This window comes from Schistocerca gregaria, chromosome 7 (assembly GCF_023897955.1).
Source record: "Schistocerca gregaria isolate iqSchGreg1 chromosome 7, iqSchGreg1.2, whole genome shotgun sequence".
Lineage (NCBI taxonomy): Eukaryota > Metazoa > Arthropoda > Insecta > Orthoptera > Acrididae > Schistocerca > Schistocerca gregaria.
In genome coordinates this window covers 1,350,949-1,366,930 of record NC_064926.1, presented here as the reverse complement: position 1 = coordinate 1,366,930, position 15,982 = coordinate 1,350,949, and positions in this window count along the sequence as shown.

Here is a 15,982-nt window from a genome sequence, read left to right as displayed (position 1 = left end):
ATTCAATCCCGATGCAATTTCTGTGTTTCATCAACACTCTGATAGTCCACAGATTACAGAATTTCTTCAGATGTGCATCAATAACTACTACTGGTCTTCCAGGGAACGATCAAAGCGTAGACTGTTAGAGACATTACTCCCATGGAGAAAAGTGCGCATGGTGACTGTTGTATTCAATCCCGATGCAATTTCTGTGTTTCATCAACACTCTGGTAGTCCACAGATTACAGAATGCCTCCAGATGAGCAATTGAAACTACTACTGGTCTACCAGGGGATGATCAAAGCGTAGACTGTTTGAGACATTACTCCCATGGAGGAAACTGCGCATGGAGACTGTTGTATTCAATCCCGATGCAATTTCTGTGTTTCATCAACACTCTGATAATCCACAGAGTACAGAAAGCCTCCAGATGTGCATCGGAAACTACTACTGGTCTTCCAGGGAAAGATCAAAGCGTAGACTGTTAGAGACATTAGTCCCATGGAGGAAAGTGCGCATGGTTACTGTTGTATTCAATCCCGATGCTATTACTGTGTTTCATCAACACTCTGATAGTCCACAGATTACAGAATTTCTTCAGATGTGCATCAATAACTACTACTGGTCTTCCAGGGAACGATCAAAGCGTAGGCTGTTGGAGACATAACTCCCATGGCGGAAAGTGCGCATGGTGATTATTGTATTCAATCCCGATGCAATTTCTGTGTTTCATCAACACTCTGATAGTCCACAGATTACAGAATGCCCTCAGATGTGCATCGGAAACTACTACTGGTCTTCCAGGGAACGATCAAAGCGTTGACTGTTTGAGACATTACTCCCATGGAGGAAAGTGCGCATGGTGACTGTTGTATTCAATCCCGATGCAATTTCTGTGTTTCATCAACACTCTGATAGTCCACAAAGAACAGAAAGCCTCCAGATGTGCATCGGAAACTACTACTGGTCTTCCAGGGAACGATCAAACGTAGACTGTTAGAGACATTACTCCCATGGAGGAAAGTGCGCATGGTGACTGTTGTATTTAATCCCGATGGAATTACTGTGTTTCATCAACACTCTGATAGTCTACACATTACATAATGCCACCAGATGTGCATCAGAAACTACTAGTGGTCTTCCAGGGAACGATCAAAGCGTAGACTGTTTGAGAGATTACTCCCATGGAGGAAAGTGCGCCTGGTGACTGTTGTATTCAATCCCGATGCAATATCTGTGTTTCATCAACACTCTGATAGTCCACAAATTACAGAATGCCTCCAGATGTGCATCGGAAACTACTACTGGTCTTCCAGGGAAAGATCAAAGCGTAGACTGTCTGAGACATTGCTCCCATGGCGGAAAATGCGCATAGTGACTATTGTATACAATCCCGATGCAATTTCTGTGTTTCATCAACACTCTAATAGTCAACAGAATGCCTCCAGATGTGCATCGGAAACTACTACTGGTCTTACAGGGAACGATCGAAGAATAGACTGTTTGAGCATTACTCCCACGGAGGAAAGTGCGCATGGTCACTGTTGTATTCAATCCCGATGCAATTACTGTGTTTCATCAACACTCTGATAGTCCACAGAGTACAGAAAGCCTCCAGATGTGCATCAGAAACTACTACTGGTCTTCCAGGGAACGATCAAAGCGTAGACTCTTGATACATTACTCCCATGGAGGAAAGTGCGCATGGTGACTGCTGTATTCAATCCCGATGCAATTTCTGTGTTTCATCAAAACTCTGATAGTCCACAAATTAAAGAATGCCTCCAGATGTGCATCGGAAACTACTACTGGTCTTCCAATGAAAGATCAAAGCGTAGGCTGTCTGAGACATTGCTCCCATGGCGGAAAATGCGCATAGTAACTATTGTATTCAATCCCGATGCAATTTCTGTGTTTCATCAACACTCTGATAGTCCACAGAGTACAGAAAGGCTCCAGATGTGCATAGGAAACTACTACTGGTCTTCCAGGGAACGATCAAAGCGTAGACTGTTTGAGACACTACTCCCACGGAGGAAAGTGCGCATGGTGACTGTTGTATTCAATCCCGATACAATTACTGTGTTTCATCAACACTCTGATACTCCACAGATTATAGAATTTCTTCAGATGTGCATCAATAACTACTACTGGTCTTCCAGGGAACGATCAAAGCGTAGGCTGTTTTAGATATTACTTGCATGGAGGATAGTGCGCATGGTGACTGTTGTATTCAATCCCGATGCAGTTTCTGTGTTTCATCAACACTCTGATAGTCCACAAAGAACAGAAAGCCTCCAGATGTGCATCGGAAACTACTACTGGCCTTCCAGGGAACGATCAAACGTAGACTGTTAGAGACATTACTCCCATGGAGGAAAGTGCGCATGGTGACTGTTGTATTTAATCCCGATGGAATTACTGTGTTTCATCAACACTCTGATAGTCTACACATTACATAATGCCACCAGATGTGCATCAGAAACTACTAGTGGTCTTCCAGGGGAAGATCAAAGCGTAGACTGTTTGAGACATTACTCCCATGGAGGAAACTGCGCATGGAGACTGTTGTATTCAATCCCGATGCAATTTCTGTGTTTCATCAACACTCTGATAGTCCACAGAGTACAGAAAGCCTCCAGATGTGCATCGGCAACTACTACTGGTCTTCCAGGGAACGATCAAAGCGTAGACTGTTAGAGACATTAGTCCCATGGAGGAAAGTGCGCATGGTGACTGTTGTATTCAATCCCGATGCAATTACTGTGTTTCATCAACACACTGATAGTCCACAGATTACAGAATTTCTTCAGATGTGCATCAATAACTACTACTGGTCTTCCAGGGAACGATCAAAGCGTAGGCTGTTTTAGATATTACTTGCATGGAGGATAGTGCGCATGGTGACTGTTGTATTCAATCCCGATGCAGTTTCTGTGTTTCATCAACACTCTGATAGTCCACAGATTACAGAATGCGTCCAGATGTGCACCGGAAACTACTACTGGTCTTCCAGGGAACGATCAAAGCGTAGACTGTGGGAGACATAACTTCCATGGCGGAAAGTGCGCATGGTGACTGTTGTATTCAATCCCGTTGCAATTTCTGTGTTTCATCAACACTCTGATACTCCACAGATTACAGAATGCCTCCACATGTGCATCTGAAACTGCTACTGGTCTTCCAGGGAACGATCAAAGCGTAAACTATTTGAAACATTACTCCCATGGAGGAAAGTGCGCATGGTGACTGTTGTTTTCAATCCCGATGCAATTTCTGTGTTTCATCAACACTCTGATAGTCCACAGATTACGGAAAGCCTACACATGTGCATCGGAAACTACTACTGGTCTTCCAGGGAACCATCAAAGCGTTGACTGTTTGAGACATTACTCCCATGGAGGAAAGTGCGCATGGTGACTCTTGTATTCAATCCCGATGCAATTTCTGTGTTTCATCAACACTCTGATAGTCCACAAAGGACAGAAAGCCTCCAGATGTGCATCGGAAACTACTACTGGTCTTCCAGGGAACGATCAAAGCGTAGGCTGTTTTAGATGTTACTCGCATGGAGGATAGTGCGCATGGTGACTGTTGTATTCAATCCCGATGCAGTTTCTGTGTTTCATCAACACTCTGATAGTCCACAGATTACAGAATGCGTCCAGATGTGCACCGGAAACTACTACTGGTCTTCCAGGGAACGATCAAAGCGTAGACTGTTGGAGACATAACTCCCATGGCGGAAAGTGCGCATGGAGAGTATTGTATTCAATCCCGATGCAATTTCTGTGTTTCATCAACACTCTGATAGTCCACAGATTACAGAATGCCTTCAGATGTGCATCGGAAACTACTACTGGTCTTCCAGGGAACGATCAAAGCGTTGACTGTTTGAGACATTACTCCCATGGAGGAAAGTGCGCATGGTGACTGTTGTATTCAATCCCGATGTAATTTCTGTCTTTCATCAACACTCTGATAGTCCACAAAGAACAGAAAGCCTCCAGATGTGCATCGGAAACTACTACTGGTCCTCCAGGGAACGATCAAACGTAGACTGTTAGAGACATTACTCCCATGGAGGAAAGTGCGCATGGTGACTGTTGTATTTAATCCCGATGGAATTACTGTGTTTCATCAACACTTTGATAGTCTACACATTACATAATGCCACCAGATGTGCATCAGAAACTACTAGTGATCTTCCAGGGAACGATCAAAGCGTAGACTGTTTGAGACATTACTCCCATGGAGGAAACTGCGCATGGAGACTGTTGTATTCAATCCCGATGCAATTTCTGTGTTTCATCAACACTCTGATAGTCCAAAGAGTACAGAAAGCCTCCAGATGTGCATCGGAAACTACTACTGGTCTTCCAGGGAACGATCAAAGCGTAGACTGTTAGAGACATTAGTCCCATGGAGGAAAGTGCGCATGGTGACTGTTGTATTCAATCCCGATGCAACTACTGTGTTTCATCAACACTCTGATAGTCCACAGATTACAGAATTTCTTCAGATGTGCATCAATAACTACTACTGGTCTTCCAGGGAACGATCAAAGCGTAGGGTGTTTTAGATATTACTCGCATGGAGGATAGTGCGCATGGGGACTGTTGTATTCAATCCCGTTGCAATATCTGTGTTTCATCAACACTCTGATACTCCACAGATTACAGAATGCCTCCACATGTGCATCTGAAACTGCTACTGGTCTTCCAGGGAACGATCAAAGCGTAAACTATTTGAAACATTACTCCCATGGAGGAAAGAGCGCATGGTGACTGTTGTATTCAATCCCGATGCTATTTCTGTGTTTCATCAACACTCTGATAGTCCACAGATTACGGAAAGCCTACTCATGTGCATCGGAAACTACTACTGGTCTTCCAGGGAACGATCAAAACGTAGACTGTTTGAGACATTACTCCCGTGTAGGAAAGTGCGCATGGTGACTGTTGTATTCAATCCCGATGCAATTTCAGTGTTTCATCAACACTCAGATATTCATCAGAGTACAGAAAGCCTCCAGATGTGCATCGGAAACTACTACTGGTCTTCCAGGGAACGATCAAAGCGTAGACTGTTTGAGACATTACTCCCATGGAGGAAAGTGCGCATGGAGACTGTTGTATTCAATCCCGATGCAATATCTGTGTTTCATCAACACTCTGATACTCCACAGATTACAGAATGCCTCCAGATGTGCATCGGAAACTACTACTGGTCTTCCAGGGAAGGATCAAAGCGTAGACTGTTGAGACATTACTTTTATGGAGGAATGTGCGCATGGTGACTGTTGTATTCATTCCCGATGCAATTTCTGTGATTCATGAACACTCTGATACTACACAGATTACAGAATGCCTCCACATGTGCATCGGAAACTGCTACTGGTCTTCCAGGGAAAGATCAAAGCGTAAACTCTTTGAAACATTACTCCCATGGAGGAAAGTGCGCATGGTGATTGTTGTATTCAATCCCGATGAAATTTCTGTGTTTCATCAACACTATGATAGTCCACAGATTACGGAAACACTCCATATGTGCATCGGAAACTACTACTGGTCTTCCAGGGAACGATCAAATCGTAGACTGTTAGAGACATTACTCCCATGGAGAAAAGTGCGCATGGTGACTGTTGTATTCAATCCCGATGCAATTTCTGTGTTTCATCAACACTCTGGTAGTCCACAGATTACAGAATGCCTCCAGATGTGCAATTGAAACTACTACTGGTCTACCAGGGAACGATCAAAGCGTAGACTGTTTGAGACATTACTCCCATGGAGGAAACTGCGCATAGAGACTGTTGTATTCAATCCCGATGCAATTTCTGTGTTTCATCAACACTCTGATAGTCCACAGAGTACAGAAAGCCTCCAGATGTGCATCGGAAGCTACTACTGGCCTTCCAGGGAACGATCAAAGCGTAGACTGTTAGAGACATTACTTTTATGGAGGAATGTGCGCATGGTGGCTGTTGTATTCAATCCCGATGCAGTTTCTGTGTTTCATCAACACTCTGATAGTCCACAGATTACAGAATGCGTCCAGATGTGCCCCGGAAACTACTACTGGTCTTCCAGGGAACGATCAAAGCGTAGACTGTTGGAGACATAACTCCCATGGCGGAAAGTGCGCATGGTGACTATTGTATTCAATCCCGATGCAATTTCTGTGTTTCATCAACACTCTGATAGTCCACAGATTACAGAATGCCTTCAGATGTGCATCGGAAACTACTACTGGTCTTCCAGGGAACGATCAAAGCGTTGACTGTTTGAGACATTACTCCCATGGAGGAAAGTGCGCATGGTGACTGTTGTATTCAATCCCGATGCAATTTCTGTGTTTCATCAACAGTCTGATAGTCCACAAAGAACAGAATGCCTCCAGATGTGCATCGGAAACTACTACTGGTCTTCCAGGGAACGATCAAACATAGACTGTTAGAGACATTACTCCCATGGAGGAAAGTGCGCATGGTGACTGTTGTATTTAATCCCGATGGAATTACTGTGTTTCATCAACACTCTGATAGTCTACACATTACATAATGCCACCAGATGTGCATCAGAAACTACTAGTGGTCTTTCAGGGAACGATCAAAGCGTAGACTGTTTGAGACATTACTCCCATGGAGGTAAGTGCGCCTGGTGACTGTTGTATTCAATCCCGATGCAATTTCTGTGTTTCATCAAAACTCTGATAGTCCACAAATTAAAGAATGCCTCCAGATGTGCATCGGAAACTACTACTGGTCTTCCAATGAAAGATCAAAGCGTAGACTGTCTGAGACATTGCTCCCATGGCGGAAAATGCGCATAGTAACTATTGTATTCAATCCCGATGCAATTTCTGTGATTCATCAACACTCTAATAGTCAACAGAATGCCTCCAGATGTGCATCGGAAACTACTACTGGCCTTACAGGGAACGATCAAAGAATAGACTGTTTCAGAATTACTCCCACGGAGGAAAGTGCGCATGGTCACTGTTGTATTCAATCCCGATGCAATTACTGTGTTTCATCAACAGTCTGATAGTCCACAAAGAACAGAAAGCCTCCAGATGTGCATCGGAAGCTACTACTGGTCTTCCAGGGAACGATCAAACGTAGACTGTTAGAGACATTACTCCCATGGAGGAAAGTGCGCATGGTGACTGTTGTATTTAATCCCGATGGAATTACTGTGTTTCATCAACACTCTGATAGTCTACACATTACATAATGCCACCAGATGTGCATCAGAAACTACTAGTGGTCTTCCAGGGAACGATCAAAGCGTAGACTGTTTGAGACATTACTCCCATGGAGGAAACTGCGCATGGAGACTGTTGTATTCAATCCCGATGCAATTTCTGTGTTTCATCAACACTCTGATAGTCCACAGAGTACAGAAAGCCTCCAGATGTGCATCGGAAACTACTACTGGTCTTCCAGGGAACGATCAAAGCGTAGACTGTTTGAGACACTACTCCCACGGAGGAAAGTGCGCATGGTGACTGTTGTATTCAATCCCGATACAATTACTGTGTTTCATCAACACTCTGATACTCCACAGATTATAGAATTTCTTCAGATGTGCATCAATAACTACTACTGGTCTTCCAGGGAACGATCAAAGCGTAGGCTGTTTTAGATATTACTCGCATGGAGGATAGTGCGCATGGTGACTGTTGTATTCAATCCCGACGCAATTTCAGTGTTTCATCAACACTCTGATAGTCCACAAAGAACAGAAAGCCTCCAGATGTGCATCGGAAACTACTACTGGTCTTCCAGGGAACGATCAAACGTAGACTGTTAGAGACATTACTCCCATGGAGGAAAGTGCGCATGGTGACTGTTGTATTTAATCCCGATGGAATTACTGTGTTTCATCAACACTCTGATAACCTACACATTACATAATGCCACCAGATGTGCATCAGAAACTACTAGTGGTCTTCCAGGGAACGATCAAAGCGTAGACTGTTTGAGACATTACTCCCATGGAGGAAAGTGCGCATGGTGACTGTAGTATTCAATCCCGACGCAATTTCAGTGTTTCATCAACACTCTGATACTCCACAGATTACAGAATGCCTCCAGATGTGCATCGGAAACTACTACTGGTCTTTCAGGGAACGATCAAAGCGTAGACTGTTTGATACATTACTATCATGGAGGAAATTGCGCATGGTGACTGTTGTATTCAATCCCGTTGCAATTTCTGTGTTTCATCAACACTCTGATATTCCACAGATTACAGAATGCCTCCAGATGTGCATCGGAAACTACTACTGGTATTCCAGGGAACGATCAAAGCGTAGACTGTTGAGACATTACTTTTATGGAGGAATGTGCGCATGGTGACTGTTGTATTCAATCCCGATGCAATTTCTGTGTTTCATCAACACTCTGATACTCCACAGATTACAGAATGCCTCCACATGTGCATCGGAAACTGCTACTGGTCTTCCAGGGTACGATCAAAGCGTAAACTCTTTGAAACATTACTCCCGTGGAAGAAAGTGCCTATGGTGATTGTTGTATTCAATCCCGATGCAATTTCTGTGTTTCATCAACACTCTGATAGTCCACAGATTACAGAATTTCTTCAGATGTGCATCAATAACTACTACCGGTCTTCCAGGGAACGATCAAAGCGTAGACTGTTAGAGACATTACTCCCATGGAGAAAAGTGCGCATGGTGACTGTTGTATTCAATCCCGATGCAATTTCTGTGTTTCATCAACACTCTGGTAGTCCACAGATTACAGAATGCCTCCAGATGAGCAATTGAAACTACTACTGGTCTACCAGGGGATGATCAAAGCGTAGACTGTTTGAGACATTACTCCCATGGAGGAAACTGCGCATGGAGACTGTTGTATTCAATCCCGATGCAATTTCTGTGTTTCATCAACACTCTGATAGTCCACAGAGTACAGAAAGCCTCCAGATGTGCATCGGAAACTACTACTGGTCTTCCAGGGAAAGATCAAAGCGTAGACTGTTTGAGACATTAGTCCCATGGAGGAAAGTGCGCATGGTTACTGTTGTATTCAATCCCGATGCTATTACTGTGTTTCATCAACACTCTGATAGTCCACAGATTACAGAATTTCTTCAGATGTGCATCAATAACTACTACTGGTCTTCCAGGGAACGATCAAAGCGTAGGCTGTTGGAGACATAACTCCCATGGCGGAAAGTGCGCATGGTGATTATTGTATTCAATCCCGATGCAATTTCTGTGTTTCATCAACACTCTGATAGTCCACAGATTACAGAATGCGTCCAGATGTGCCCCGGAAACTACTACTGGTCTTCCAGGGAACGATCAAAGCGTAGACTGTTGGAGACATAACTCCCATGGCGGAAAGTGCGCATGGTGACTATTGTATTCAATCCCGATGCAATTTCTGTGTTTCATCAACACTCTGATAGTCCACAGATTACAGAATGCCTTCAGATGTGCATCGGAAACTACTACTGGTCTTCCAGGGAACGATCAAAGCGTTGACTGTTTGAGACATTACTCCCATGGAGGAAAGTGCGCATGGTGACTGTTGTATTCAATCCCGATGCAATTTCTGTGTTTCATCAACAGTCTGATAGTCCACAAAGAACAGAATGCCTCCAGATGTGCATCGGAAACTACTACTGGTCTTCCAGGGAACGATCAAACATAGACTGTTAGAGACATTACTCCCATGGAGGAAAGTGCGCATGGTGACTGTTGTATTTAATCCCGATGGAATTACTGTGTTTCATCAACACTCTGATAGTCTACACATTACATAATGCCACCAGATGTGCATCAGAAACTACTAGTGGTCTTTCAGGGAACGATCAAAGCGTAGACTGTTTGAGACATTACTCCCATGGAGGTAAGTGCGCCTGGTGACTGTTGTATTCAATCCCGATGCAATTTCTGTGTTTCATCAAAACTCTGATAGTCCACAAATTAAAGAATGCCTCCAGATGTGCATCGGAAACTACTACTGGTCTTCCAATGAAAGATCAAAGCGTAGACTGTCTGAGACATTGCTCCCATGGCGGAAAATGCGCATAGTAACTATTGTATTCAATCCCGATGCAATTTCTGTGATTCATCAACACTCTAATAGTCAACAGAATGCCTCCAGATGTGCATCGGAAACTACTACTGGCCTTACAGGGAACGATCAAAGAATAGACTGTTTCAGAATTACTCCCACGGAGGAAAGTGCGCATGGTCACTGTTGTATTCAATCCCGATGCAATTACTGTGTTTCATCAACAGTCTGATAGTCCACAAAGAACAGAAAGCCTCCAGATGTGCATCGGAAGCTACTACTGGTCTTCCAGGGAACGATCAAACGTAGACTGTTAGAGACATTACTCCCATGGAGGAAAGTGCGCATGGTGACTGTTGTATTTAATCCCGATGGAATTACTGTGTTTCATCAACACTCTGATAGTCTACACATTACATAATGCCACCAGATGTGCATCAGAAACTACTAGTGGTCTTCCAGGGAACGATCAAAGCGTAGACTGTTTGAGACATTACTCCCATGGAGGAAACTGCGCATGGAGACTGTTGTATTCAATCCCGATGCAATTTCTGTGTTTCATCAACACTCTGATAGTCCACAGAGTACAGAAAGCCTCCAGATGTGCATCGGAAACTACTACTGGTCTTCCAGGGAACGATCAAAGCGTAGACTGTTTGAGACACTACTCCCACGGAGGAAAGTGCGCATGGTGACTGTTGTATTCAATCCCGATACAATTACTGTGTTTCATCAACACTCTGATACTCCACAGATTATAGAATTTCTTCAGATGTGCATCAATAACTACTACTGGTCTTCCAGGGAACGATCAAAGCGTAGGCTGTTTTAGATATTACTCGCATGGAGGATAGTGCGCATGGTGACTGTTGTATTCAATCCCGACGCAATTTCAGTGTTTCATCAACACTCTGATAGTCCACAAAGAACAGAAAGCCTCCAGATGTGCATCGGAAACTACTACTGGTCTTCCAGGGAACGATCAAACGTAGACTGTTAGAGACATTACTCCCATGGAGGAAAGTGCGCATGGTGACTGTTGTATTTAATCCCGATGGAATTACTGTGTTTCATCAACACTCTGATAACCTACACATTACATAATGCCACCAGATGTGCATCAGAAACTACTAGTGGTCTTCCAGGGAACGATCAAAGCGTAGACTGTTTGAGACATTACTCCCATGGAGGAAAGTGCGCATGGTGACTGTAGTATTCAATCCCGACGCAATTTCAGTGTTTCATCAACACTCTGATACTCCACAGATTACAGAATGCCTCCAGATGTGCATCGGAAACTACTACTGGTCTTTCAGGGAACGATCAAAGCGTAGACTGTTTGATACATTACTATCATGGAGGAAATTGCGCATGGTGACTGTTGTATTCAATCCCGTTGCAATTTCTGTGTTTCATCAACACTCTGATATTCCACAGATTACAGAATGCCTCCAGATGTGCATCGGAAACTACTACTGGTATTCCAGGGAACGATCAAAGCGTAGACTGTTGAGACATTACTTTTATGGAGGAATGTGCGCATGGTGACTGTTGTATTCAATCCCGATGCAATTTCTGTGTTTCATCAACACTCTGATACTCCACAGATTACAGAATGCCTCCACATGTGCATCGGAAACTGCTACTGGTCTTCCAGGGTACGATCAAAGCGTAAACTCTTTGAAACATTACTCCCGTGGAAGAAAGTGCCTATGGTGATTGTTGTATTCAATCCCGATGCAATTTCTGTGTTTCATCAACACTCTGATAGTCCACAGATTACAGAATTTCTTCAGATGTGCATCAATAACTACTACTGGTCTTCCAGGGAACGATCAAAGCGTAGACTGTTAGAGACATTACTCCCATGGAGAAAAGTGCGCATGGTGACTGTTGTATTCAATCCCGATGCAATTTCTGTGTTTCATCAACACTCTGGTAGTCCACAGATTACAGAATGCCTCCAGATGAGCAATTGAAACTACTACTGGTCTACCAGGGGATGATCAAAGCGTAGACTGTTTGAGACATTACTCCCATGGAGGAAACTGCGCATGGAGACTGTTGTATTCAATCCCGATGCAATTTCTGTGTTTCATCAACACTCTGATAGTCCACAGAGTACAGAAAGCCTCCAGATGTGCATCGGAAACTACTACTGGTCTTCCAGGGAAAGATCAAAGCGTAGACTGTTTGAGACATTAGTCCCATTAGGGAAAGTGCGCATGGTTACTGTTGTATTCAATCCCGATGCTATTACTGTGTTTCATCAACACTCTGATAGTCCACAGATTACAGAATTTCTTCAGATGTGCATCAATAACTACTACTGGTCTTCCAGGGAACGATCAAAGCGTAGGCTGTTGGAGACATAACTCCCATGGCGGAAAGTGCGCATGGTGATTATTCTATTCAATCCCGATGCAATTTCTGTGTTTCATCAACACTCTGATAGTCCACAGATTACAGAATGCGTCCAGATGTGCCCCGGAAACTACTACTGGTCTTCCAGGGAACGATCAAAGCGTAGACTGTTGGAGACATAACTCCCATGGCGGAAAGTGCGCATGGTGACTATTGTATTCAATCCCGATGCAATTTCTGTGTTTCATCAACACTCTGATAGTCCACAGATTACAGAATGCCTTCAGATGTGCATCGGAAACTACTACTGGTCTTCCAGGGAACGATCAAAGCGTTGACTGTTTGAGACATTACTCCCATGGAGGAAAGTGCGCATGGTGACTGTTGTATTCAATCCCGATGCAATTTCTGTGTTTCATCAACAGTCTGATAGTCCACAAAGAACAGAATGCCTCCAGATGTGCATCGGAAACTACTACTGGTCTTCCAGGGAACGATCAAACATAGACTGTTAGAGACATTACTCCCATGGAGGAAAGTGCGCATGGTGACTGTTGTATTTAATCCCGATGGAATTACTGTGTTTCATCAACACTCTGATAGTCTACACATTACATAATGCCACCAGATGTGCATCAGAAACTACTAGTGGTCTTTCAGGGAACGATCAAAGCGTAGACTGTTTGGGACATTACTCCCATGGAGGTAAGTGCGCCTGGTGACTGTTGTATTCAATCCCGATGCAATTTCTGTGTTTCATCAAAACTCTGATAGTCCACAAATTAAAGAATGCCTCCAGATGTGCATCGGAAACTACTACTGGTCTTCCAATGAAAGATCAAAGCGTAGACTGTCTGAGACATTGCTCCCATGGCGGAAAATGCGCATAGTAACTATTGTATTCAATCCCGATGCAATTTCTGTGATTCATCAACACTCTAATAGTCAACAGAATGCCTCCAGATGTGCATCGGAAACTACTACTGGCCTTACAGGGAACGATCAAAGAATAGACTGTTTCAGAATTACTCCCACGGAGGAAAGTGCGCATGGTCACTGTTGTATTCAATCCCGATGCAATTACTGTGTTTCATCAACAGTCTGATAGTCCACAAAGAACAGAAAGCCTCCAGATGTGCATCGGAAGCTACTACTGGTCTTCCAGGGAACGATCAAACGTAGACTGTTAGAGACATTACTCCCATGGAGGAAAGTGCGCATGGTGACTGTTGTATTTAATCCCGATGGAATTACTGTGTTTCATCAACACTCTGATAGTCTACACATTACATAATGCCACCAGATGTGCATCAGAAACTACTAGTGGTCTTCCAGGGAACGATCAAAGCGTAGACTGTTTGAGACATTACTCCCATGGAGGAAACTGCGCATGGAGACTGTTGTATTCAATCCCGATGCAATTTCTGTGTTTCATCAACACTCTGATTGTCCACAGAGTACAGAAAGCCTCCAGATGTGCATCGGAAACTACTACTGGTCTTCCAGGGAACGATCAAAGCGTAGACTGTTTGAGACACTACTCCCACGGAGGAAAGTGCGCATGGTGACTGTTGTATTCAATCCCGATACAATTACTGTGTTTCATCAACACTCTGATACTCCACAGATTATAGAATTTCTTCAGATGTGCATCAATAACTACTACTGGTCTTCCAGGGAACGATCAAAGCGTAGGCTGTTTTAGATATTACTCGCATGGAGGATAGTGCGCATGGTGACTGTTGTATTCAATCCCGACGCAATTTCAGTGTTTCATCAACACTCTGATAGTCCACAAAGAACAGAAAGCCTCCAGATGTGCATCGGAAACTACTACTGGTCTTCCAGGGAACGATCAAACGTAGACTGTTAGAGACATTACTCCCATGGAGGAAAGTGCGCATGGTGACTGTTGTATTTAATCCCGATGGAATTACTGTGTTTCATCAACACTCTGATAACCTACACATTACATAATGCCACCAGATGTGCATCAGAAACTACTAGTGGTCTTCCAGGGAACGATCAAAGCGTAGACTGTTTGAGACATTACTCCCATGGAGGAAAGTGCGCATGGTGACTGTAGTATTCAATCCCGACGCAATTTCAGTGTTTCATCAACACTCTGATACTCCACAGATTACAGAATGCCTCCAGATGTGCATCGGAAACTACTACTGGTCTTTCAGGGAACGATCAAAGCGTAGACTGTTTGATACATTACTCCCATGGAGGAAAGTGCGCATGGTGACTGTTGTATTCAATCCCGTTGCAATTTCTGTGTTTCATCAACACTCTGATATTCCACAGATTACAGAATGCCTCCAGATGTGCATCGGAAACTACTACTGGTATTCCAGGGAACGATCAAAGCGTAGACTGTTGAGACATTACTTTTATGGAGGAATGTGCGCATGGTGACTGTTGTATTCAATCCCGATGCAATTTCTGTGTTTCATCAACACTCTGATACTCCACAGATTACAGAATGCCTCCACATGTGCATCGGAAACTGCTACTGGTCTTCCAGGGAACGATCAAAGCGTAAACTCTTTGAAACATTACTCCCGTGGAAGAAAGTGCCTATGGTGATTGTTGTATTCAATCCCGATGCAATTTCTGTGTTTCATCAACACTCTGATAGTCCACAGATTACAGAATTTCTTCAGATGTGCATCAATAACTACTACTGGTCTTCCAGGGAACGATCAAAGCGTAGACTGTTAGAGACATTACTCCCATGGAGAAAAGTGCGCATGGTGACTGTTGTATTCAATCCCGATGCAATTTCTGTGTTTCATCAACACTCTGGTAGTCCACAGATTACAGAATGCCTCCAGATGAGCAATTGAAACTACTACTGGTCTACCAGGGGATGATCAAAGCGTAGACTGTTTGAGACATTACTCCCATGGAGGAAACTGCGCATGGAGACTGTTGTATTCAATCCCGATGCAATTTCTGTGTTTCATCAACACTCTGATAGTCCACAGAGTACAGAAAGCCTCCAGATGTGCATCGGAAACTACTACTGGTCTTCCAGGGAAAGATCAAAGCGTAGACTGTTAGAGACATTAGTCCCATGGAGGAAAGTGCGCATGGTTACTGTTGTATTCAATCCCGATGCTATTACTGTGTTTCATCAACACTCTGATAGTCCACAGATTACAGAATTTCTTCAGATGTGCATCAATAACTACTACTGGTCTTCCAGGGAACGATCAAAGCGTAGGCTGTTGGAGACATAACTCCCATGGCGGAAAGTGCGCATGGTGATTATTGTATTCAATCCCGATGCAATTTCTGTGTTTCATCAACACTCTGATAGTCCACAGATTACAGAATGCCTTCAGATGTGCATCGGAAACTACTACTGGTCTTCCAGGGAACGATCAAAGCGTTGACTGTTTGAGACATTACTCCCATGGAGGAAAGTGCGCATGGTGACTGTTGTATTCAATCCCGATGCAATTTCTGTGTTTCATCAACACTCTGATAGTCCACAAAGAACAGAAAGCCTCCAGATGTGCATCGGAAACTACTACTGGTCTTCCAGGGAACGATCAAACGTAGACTGTTAGA